Here is a 9,294-nt window from a genome sequence, read left to right as displayed (position 1 = left end):
GGGGGCCTTTTCTCGTTCAAAGCAATTTCTTGCCTTCTGGACCTTGTTTTGTCCGGGACTCATGTCTGTCGCCTTCCCCTCACGAGCTCCTCGCGAGCGGGACTGCACGAAGCGTGCGCACGCCAAGCGCGCGCTAGCACTGCAACTGGTGCTCACCTCTAGTGGGGCCCCTTCTGACGGGGCGACGAGCTCCGCAGGGTTCTCAGAAACTCGACGCGTCACGACCCAGCTCAAAGCTGACACTGACTAAGGTAAACCACGACAGAGAATTCGCACCCGGATTCATGAGCTCATGAGGACACAAACTCGCATTGGATAGGAGAGTAAAAACTGCAGTTTGCTTACATGAGGGGCTCCCCCTCTCAAAATGCTCTTACATGTTTCCCAGGGGCCACACCCGAGTTTGTGCGCAGGGTGAAATGACAGGAGAACAAGGGATCAGCCAGAAATGTCGCTCGTTGCGTCACCCGCGGATTCATCACTCGCGTCATCGTCTTCATCGGCATTGTCGCCGCCATCGGCGACGCCCCCGTCGCCGTCGTCAACCACGTCGCCTTCGTCTGCGACGACCACCACCGGGTCACCACCTCGGTGAAGAAGGTCAGATGGCTGGCATAATCATTCGAGTAAGGGGCCGGCGCCTCCACGTCGCAAATATGGCCCAGGGCGATATTGGCCCTGTTCCGGAGATCCTGAAGCATAGGGGCATGCTCGCGCTCTAGCGTTCGTCATTGGAGCACTTCCTCCGTGTTTTGCCATGCGACGGCCTCAGCGTCATCAACCCGCCTCTTAAGGGAACACAGCTCGGCGTGGGCGGAGGCCAAGTCGGCCATGTCCGCCTGCACCGTAACCAGGGCGGCGGCCGTGGCTTCCGCGTGCCTCTCAGCCTCATCAAACCTGGGCCTGAGGGCAGCGGCCCTGCCCGCATCCTCCGTACCCGCGAGCTTCAGCTTCAGGTCATACCTACCCTCCAGGTCTGCGCGAACCTCGGCCACCCGGCGATTGACCTCCTCCTCAACTCTGGCCTCGCGAGCCCCGACGGCATCTTCTACTTGAGCAACTTGACGCTCCCTCGTCTCCAGTCGCTCGAGCTCGAGGCTGCGCTCCACGGCTTCCAATGCCGGCGCCTCGCCGCGCTTCCAGACCTCCTCATCCTTCGCGGGCGTCCCCCTCGGCGATACAAGAGCGGCCCTGCGCGCCTCCACCTGCTGCTCAAGGGACGCGCTCCAGGCCTGGAGCTCCCACGCGCGCTTCTCCGCAGCCTCGCGATGACAGCAGCCTCGCGAGCCTCTTCCAAGGCTCGCGAGCGGGCTTCATGGGCAATCTTGAGGGACGCCTCGCCTTCGCATTCTCAAGATCGCGCTGATAGCGACCAAGGTTGATGGCCACCTTCAGCTTGTGCTGCTCCTCCACCAGCCGGAGACCTTCAGCCTCAAGGCGCGAGTCAACGCCAGCGAGCTCTTCACCCAGTCAACTCATCGCGCCCATCGCCTCCTAGAAGAGCTCGTGACGAACTACACTCCGCCCGCGCTCGAGCTCGAACGCTCGGCCCACCTCGTCCTCCACCTCCGGGGCAGCGGGCGGGGCGCCAAGTGGCACGCCACCTCAGGACAGGGGCTGGGGGCTGATGCCGCACCCGACGTCAGCCAGTCCTCGCGAGAAGCCCGAGCTGATCGGGGCAGGCTGCATGAAGAGGAGTCGAATATCGAAGCCAACCAATTGTTGTCTATGAGCAAAGGAGGGGTCCTGGGCACGCCCACCAGGCTCCACGCCAGACCGTGGGGGAGGAGTGACAAAGCCGCGGGCTCAGCGCGCCGCGAAGGCGGAGATACTCCCCCGACCGACCCTGCTCCAGGGGCGGTAAGCAGACTAGGAATCCTCAAGGCCGATGGGGGAGTCAAGGAAGGAGGAGGCCGTTTCTCAGGAGGCGCAGCCGCCTCGACGGAAGGAGCCCTGAAGAACTGATGTCAGGAGATGAAAAACAGCACACAAGGCGCCTCAGCGGTACGATACTTACACGTCAACGGCGATGTACTTCCTCCGCTTCAGCGTTCTAAAGATGTTGCTGCCACTGGGGGACCCTTTCCTCTTGCGGATCTCCTCGAAGTCCACACAAAGAAGACCGAAACGCTGGACGTAATGGCCGGTGCGTAGCGGGGCCGAAGAAGAGCTCGGAAGGATATCTTCAGGGGTGCCCGGTTGCGGCAAACAGCCGGGCACCGTTTCACCACAACCTCCCGAGGCTCCTGTTGGGGATATTACCACTGGGCGTAAACCTGCTAGGAGAGGCCGGGTTAACCCCATAACTAGTTCATCTGTATCTGAAGTCCATGAAGACAGACGGTGACGCTTTATGAAGGCCCAGGGCCCAAAGCCGGTTTAAGGCCTGTAGACATAAACCGGCATTGATATGTAAACTTGTGTTGTAAGGTAGAAGTAGCAGAGACCGAGCCGGACACGATTTTGAGCCGGCCTCGGTATTCTATAAACCAACGGGCGTCAACCCATGTATATAAGGGGACGACCCGGCTGCGGTTCAAGGAGAACAGACAACAACTCGAGACTCAGGCAAAGCGTATTCGCTCCGTGGTTATCGAAACCCCATCAATTCCATCACAACTAGATGTAGGCTTTTATCTTCATCGTAAGGGGCTGAACTAGTATAAAACTCTCTTGCGTCCCTTGTCCGCTTTAACCCCTTTAAGCTAACCCGTAGCGATGGCTCCACGACTAAGTCCTTTCTCTAGGACATCTGCCGTGACAAAACCACGACAGTTGGCGCCCACCGTGGGGCTATCGCACGATGGTTTCAAGTTCTTGGAGGGCAACTTTGAAGGACTCAAGGGTTACGCTGTGGGCCGGATGACCAAGAGTCGTTGCGGCAAGCTCTACATCGACGATGCAGGCTGGGGCCCCGAGGTCGGCTCAATCGAGTACGGGTACCGGGTCCCCTTTGGTGGCATACACGTTTTCATTGGCAAGATCGGCGAACCGGGCCCTGAGCCGGACATCTGCACCGACCTCGTTGAAACGGCTCAGCATGCGAGATCTGCCCGGGTCAAGCCTGTGATGAAGCGTGCCTTCGTGGGAGTTATCCATGGAGATGAATCTGAGGATAAATCGGAATCTGGTGGTGAGACCGTCATTTATTCCGGTGACGAGTCATCGACCAGAGAGACCGAGTCGTTATATCAGTTACAAGATGGCCGGATTGGGGGTTCTTCCGATGGCGACAGTATTCCGGACCCCTTTGATCTGCCAAACCGGGTTGCGATCTTCATGGCCGGTACGCAAACAGCGCTCCACTCTTCGACCGCAGCGGCGATGATTTCCGGTTCGACAGCGGCAACAGCGGCCGGGGCAGCTCAGGTTCTATCTGATTTGTTTGACGCGTTGGCGACGCTGATGGCGGAGGTTAACCCGGCGGATCATGATGCACACAATGCGAAAATCGCGAAGGTGAAAAATCAGATCACCCAGGCCAAAGCCGACTTAGCAGCTAAGGATACCAGGATAGCTGCAGAGCGAGCCGCTTTGGATGCACAAGCTTACCGGATTATGCTGGATCGGAGTGCGTCGAACGAAGTCCTGAAGAGGAGGTACCGATCTCGCCTGCCGCCGGTTTATGACGCTAGAAATCTCTTTAACACCCCAGGAGCAGGGACTAGTAATCCGCCGGTGGTAAACCGGGCGGAGGCACCTGGAGCAGGGGTGCCGGTTCAGCCATGTTTGGTGGATCCGCCTCGTCAGAACAACATTGCAACACCGCATGTCCCCACGCCACTGGGTCATTACTCTAACCTGATGGACAACATTGTCGCTGCCGCTTCACGGCTGGCGGCCATCCCGATCGAAGGCGATTCTCCGGCGGCGGTCGAGATGCGTCGGGGTAAGGAGCTTCTTCAGACAGCCTTGGCTCAACAGGAGGCTTATTCATATAGTCGCGATCGGATTCATTCCACTCCCCGTCCAAGCCGGAGTTACAGTAGGCGTATGGATGAACCGGCAGTGTCAAGAAATGCGCGGAACCGTTATCCACCCCATGGCAATAACCCGGCGGGTGGTGCTGGTGATGCTCAGGAGGAGGTGGACCGGGCTCGGGCACGCAGAGAGGCTGAGTTAGCGGCGCAGCATGAAGCCCGTCAGCTTACTCCGGTTCATCCAACCACATCGGTGGAACCAAGAGTTACCTATAGTTCTTTGGGAGTGCCGTGTCTCGTCCCGGCGTTGCCCAATGTGCGCCTGCCCAAGGATTTCAAGGGCCCGCGCGAGGTGCCGAATTACACCGCCGATTTATCCCCTGAAACATGGGTCGAAAGCTATGAGATGGCCATGGAGATGCTGGATGTGGATGATGCGGCATGTGCGAAATACTTCACCATGATGCTAGAAGGGACGACCCGCACTTGGCTAAAGAGCTTACCAGCTAATTCTATTAGGTCATGGGCCGAGTTGAGAGCCCGGTTTATTCAGAATTTCAAGGATACATGCAAGCAGCCCATGTCAATTGTGGATTTAGCTGCCTGTGTCCAGGAGGAAGGAGAGTCAACAACCCATTGGGTGCGCCGGGTTTCGGAGATTTTGCATTCATCGGACCACATCAACACTGATACCGCAGTTTTAACATTGGAAGGCAATTGCCGATTTGAACCCCTGAAGTTGAAGTTGGGACGGCTCAAACATCATTGTAATGACATGGGAACCCTCATGGCTGCACTGGTGAAGTATGCCGACTCTGATAGTACCAAGGATCCCGAGTCTGACGATGATAAGACAGGGAAGGGAAAAAAGAGCGGCAACGCCAAGGGGCAGCACCACAACCCAGCGGGTCATGGAAACGGCGGCAAGCGTAAGGCGGACCACGGTTTAGACATTGTGGCTAATACTAATACACATGACAAGGGCCAGCGGCATAAGGGTAAACCGCCACAGCGCGATGGAGGGCCAAGTCCTAATCCGGACCGTTTGGCTTATCTGTTGAAGCAGTCCTGTCCAAAGCATGGGACGAAGGAGATCCCGTCCACGCACCTCTAGAAAGACTGTTATATCATGCAAGAGTTCAAAAATTCTGATTCTTTCCGGTATGATCATGGACCAGGAGGCGGTTCGGGCCCCGGCTCTCATGGGCCAGGTTATGGTGGAGGAAATTCCGGTTCAGGCTTCCACGGTAATCAGGGTGGACATAACAATCAAAGTAATCAGGGTAACCAAGGTGGCTACAATCATCAGGGCAATCAGCAGCAGCAGTAGCAGTCGGGTTACCAGAGCAACCCGAAGCAGTTGAATAGCGGACAGTATCATGTATTCACCACTAGCTTGGACAAGCGCGATCAGAAGCTTCATAAAAGGGCGGTGAATGCCGTCGAACCGCCGGTGCCCCATTATTTGCGCTGGTCCGAGCAGCCGATTGTGTGGAGTAGAGAAGACCATCCACCCTGAGTTGACAATCCGGGTCATCTGGCTCTGGTTGTGGCACCTCAGGTGGGAGGTTATAAGTTCACTAAGGTACTCATGGATGGAGGGAGTATTATCAATATCCTTTATTATGAAACTTTCCGTCGCATGGGGTTAATAGATAAAAATCTTAAACCGTCCAATACGGTGTTCCATGGTGTGGTGCCTAGTAAGTCGGCATATCCTGTTGGTAAGATAGCTCTGGCGGTGGCTTTTGAAGATGAGCATGACTCGAGATCAGAAACCTTGACCTTTGAAGTAGTGAAAATCAGAAGCCCGTATCATGCCCTATTTGGACGGCCAGCTTATGCTAAGTTTGTGGCACGGCCTTGTTATGTCTATCTGCAGCTCAAGATGCCGGGTCACAAGGGAACTATAACCATGCATGGGAGCCGCAAGATTGCTCTGGAGTGTGAAGAAGGTGATGCGGCTTATGCTGAGTCGGTTTGTGCAACAGAAGAGTTGATGTTTTACAAGGACAATGTTGATCCGGCAGATATGACTTCGTTGAAGAAACCAACTACAGAGCATGATCCGGCCCTGAAGTTTAAATCGGCTGATGAGACTAAGCTTGTTGACTTCGTGCCTGGCGATTCGTCCAAGCAGTTTAGCATCAGCGCTAACTTGGATCCAAAATAGGAAAGCGCGCTCATCGAGTTCATCCATGAGAATCGGGACATCTTTGCATGGAAGCCTTCTGACATGCCATGGGTACCGAGAGAACTCGCTGAGCACACTCTCAATGTAGATCCCAAGTATAAACCGGTCAAGCAGTTTCTCCGCCGGTTCAATAAAGAAAGACGCAAATCTATTGGAGAAGAAGTAGCCAGGCTCTTGGCGGCTGGATTTATCATTGAAGTATTCCATCCTGAGTGGTTGGCTAATCCGGTGCTGGTCCTTAAAAAGAACGGCACATGGTGTATGTGTGTGGACTACACAGACCTTAACAAACCTTTTCCGGCAGATCCTTTTGCCCTCCCTCGTATTGATCAAATTATTGATGCTACAGCGGGTTGCGAGCGTTTGAGCTTTTTGGATGCATATTCTGGTTATCATCAGATCAAGATGGCAGTTAAGGACCAGGACAAGACAACCTTCATAACTCCCTTTGGAGCCTTCTACTATGTGTCCATGCCCTTTGGGCTCAAGAGTGCCCAGGCGACTTATCAGCGGTGTGTGCAGAATTGTCTTCATAAACAGATCGGCCGCAATGTTCACGCCTATGTGGATGATATTGTGGTGAAATCAAGGAAGAAGGAGACATTTATTGATGACTTGAAGGAAACCTTTGATAACCTGCGGGTTTATAAAATGATGCTTAATCTGGCCAAGTGCGTCTTTGGTGTACCTGCAGGCAAGCTCTTGGGCTTTTTGGTTTCTAACAGGGGCATTGAAGCTAATCCGGAAAAGATCAAAGCCATCACCTCCTTGGCCAAACCGAAGTGTATCAATGATGTTCAATGCCTGGCAGGCCGGATTGCCGCGTTGAGCCGGTTTACCAGTCGCCTTGGTGAGAAGGTCATCCCTTTATATCAGATGCTGAAGAAAACGGATAACTTCGTTTGGAGTGACGCCGCTAATGAAGCATTTTAGGACTTAAAGCGGCAGCTAGGTAATCCGTCGGTTCTCGCTGCTCCAGTTGACAAAGAGCCATTGTTGCCATATGTGGCAGCTAACGCCCGAGCTGTTAGTGTGGCTATTGTGGTGGAGCGCAAGCAGGTCGGAAAGGAATATCCGGTTCAACGGCCGGTTACTATATCAGTGAGGTACTTATTGAGTCCAAGCAGAGGTACCCGCATTGGCAAAAATTGGTGTATGGGGTTTTCATGGCAAGCCGGAAGCTTAAGCAGTATTTCCAAGGTCATCCCATCACGGTGGTCAGCTCTGCTCCTTTGGGGGATATAATCCAGAACAGGGAAGCAACTGGTCGGATTGCTAAGTGGGCTATAGAGCTCGGGCCTCACAGGTTGAAATACATACCCCGAACGGCGATCAAATCTCAGGCACTTGTGGATTTCATCAATGATTGGACAGAATTACAAGCGCCAGAGGAGAAGCCGGATCATACTTATTGGACTATTCATTTTGATGGGTCCAGGCAATTGGAGGGCTCGGGGGCTGGAGTCGTCTTAACTTCCCCACGAGGTGATAAGTTTTGTTATGTTCTCCGTTTAATGTTCCCTTGCACTAACAATGCAGCTGAATATGAGGCTTTACTCCATGGTCTTCGGATGGCTAAGGAGATGAACCTAAGCCGAGTTAAGTGCTTCGGTGACTCGGATCTGGTGGCTCAACAAGTGTCCGGCACATGGGATTCCAAGGAGCCACTAATGGCAGCATATCGTCGTGAGGTGGATATTGTTGCAGGTCACTTTAAAGGTTATCAGGAGGATGATGTTGACCGGCGGAAGAATGAAGCGGCGGACGCTTTAAGCCGCCTGGGTTCCCAACATAAACCGGTTCCACCTTATGTCTTCCTGGATGTTTTGCATAATCCGTCTGTCAAGCTCCCTGGTGAAGAGGATTTGGCTGTTCCTGATCCGGAGGCTCAGTTGGTGGCGGCTCTTCATGTTATCCCGGATTGGATGGTTCCATATCTGGCGTATATGAACCGGGGCGAGTTACTAGAGGATGAAAATTTGGCCAGGCAGACAATCCGGCGGTCCAAGTCCATGACTATTATCAATGGAGAGTTACATCATTGCAGTGTGACAGGGGCGTTTCAATGTTGTGTGTCTCCTGAGGAAGGCCGTGACATTTTGCGAGAGATCCACGAAGGAGATTGTGGTCACCATGCCGGTTCAAAATCTTTGGTGGCCAAGGCGTTTCTTCACGGTTTCTATTGGTTGACAGCTCATGCTGATGCCGAGGACTTGGTCAAAAGATGTGATGGCTGTCAGAAATTCTCAAGGCGCGCTCATGTACCGGCTCAAGAATTGAGGATGATTCCAATCACCTGGCCGTTTGCGACTTGGGGGCTGTATATGGTTGGGCCTTTCAAGAGGTCCAAGGACAAGAAGACCCACCTTTTGGTGGCGGTTGATAAGTTCACGAAGTGGGTGCAGGCAGAGCCAGTTAGTAAGTGTGACGCAGCCACGGCGGTTCAATTCATCAAAAAGGTGATCTTCCGGTTCGGTTTTCCACACAGCATTATAACAGAAAGTGGTACCAATCTGTCAAAAGGTGCCATGAAGGAGTTCTGTCAACGTGAGCACATCCGGCTTGACATGTCATTAGCGGCTCACCCACAGTCTAATAGTCAAGCGGAGAGGGCCAATCAAGAGATCTTGAGAGGCAGCAAACCCCGGCTTATGGTTCCTTTGCAACGGACGCCGGGTTGTTGGGTTGAGGAGTTACCTTCTGTGTTGTGGAGCATCAATACCACACCCAACAGATCGACATGATGCACACCATTCTTCATGGTTTATGGAGCGGAAGCAGTTCTTCCTAGTGACATCCGTCATGACTCGCCCGTGTGGCGGCATATGTTGAAGCTGACAACAAGAAGGCACGGCAGGAAGCTCTTGACCTGTTGGATGAGGAACGTGACATGGCGGCAGCCCGTTCGGCGATTTATCAGCAAGATCTGTGTCGTTATCACAGCCGTCGGGTTAGAATCAGAACCTTTCAAGATGGTGATTTGGTGCTTCGGCTCATCCAGGATCAGACGGATATGCATAAGCTATCCCCCCATTGGGAAGGACCCTTTGTGGTCAGCAAGAATCTACACAACGGGCCATACTACCTAATCGATGTTCGTGAGCGCAAAGACTCACATAAATTGGAGGAGGAGACCAACCGGCCGCGGAATATTGCTCATCTTCGGCCCTACTATACTTA

The sequence above is a fragment of the Triticum aestivum genome, chromosome 7D, assembly GCF_018294505.1.
Source record: "Triticum aestivum cultivar Chinese Spring chromosome 7D, IWGSC CS RefSeq v2.1, whole genome shotgun sequence".
Taxonomy (NCBI): domain Eukaryota; kingdom Viridiplantae; phylum Streptophyta; class Magnoliopsida; order Poales; family Poaceae; genus Triticum; species Triticum aestivum.
The sequence above is the reverse complement of the archived record's forward strand: the minus strand, read 5'-3'. Positions refer to the sequence as shown.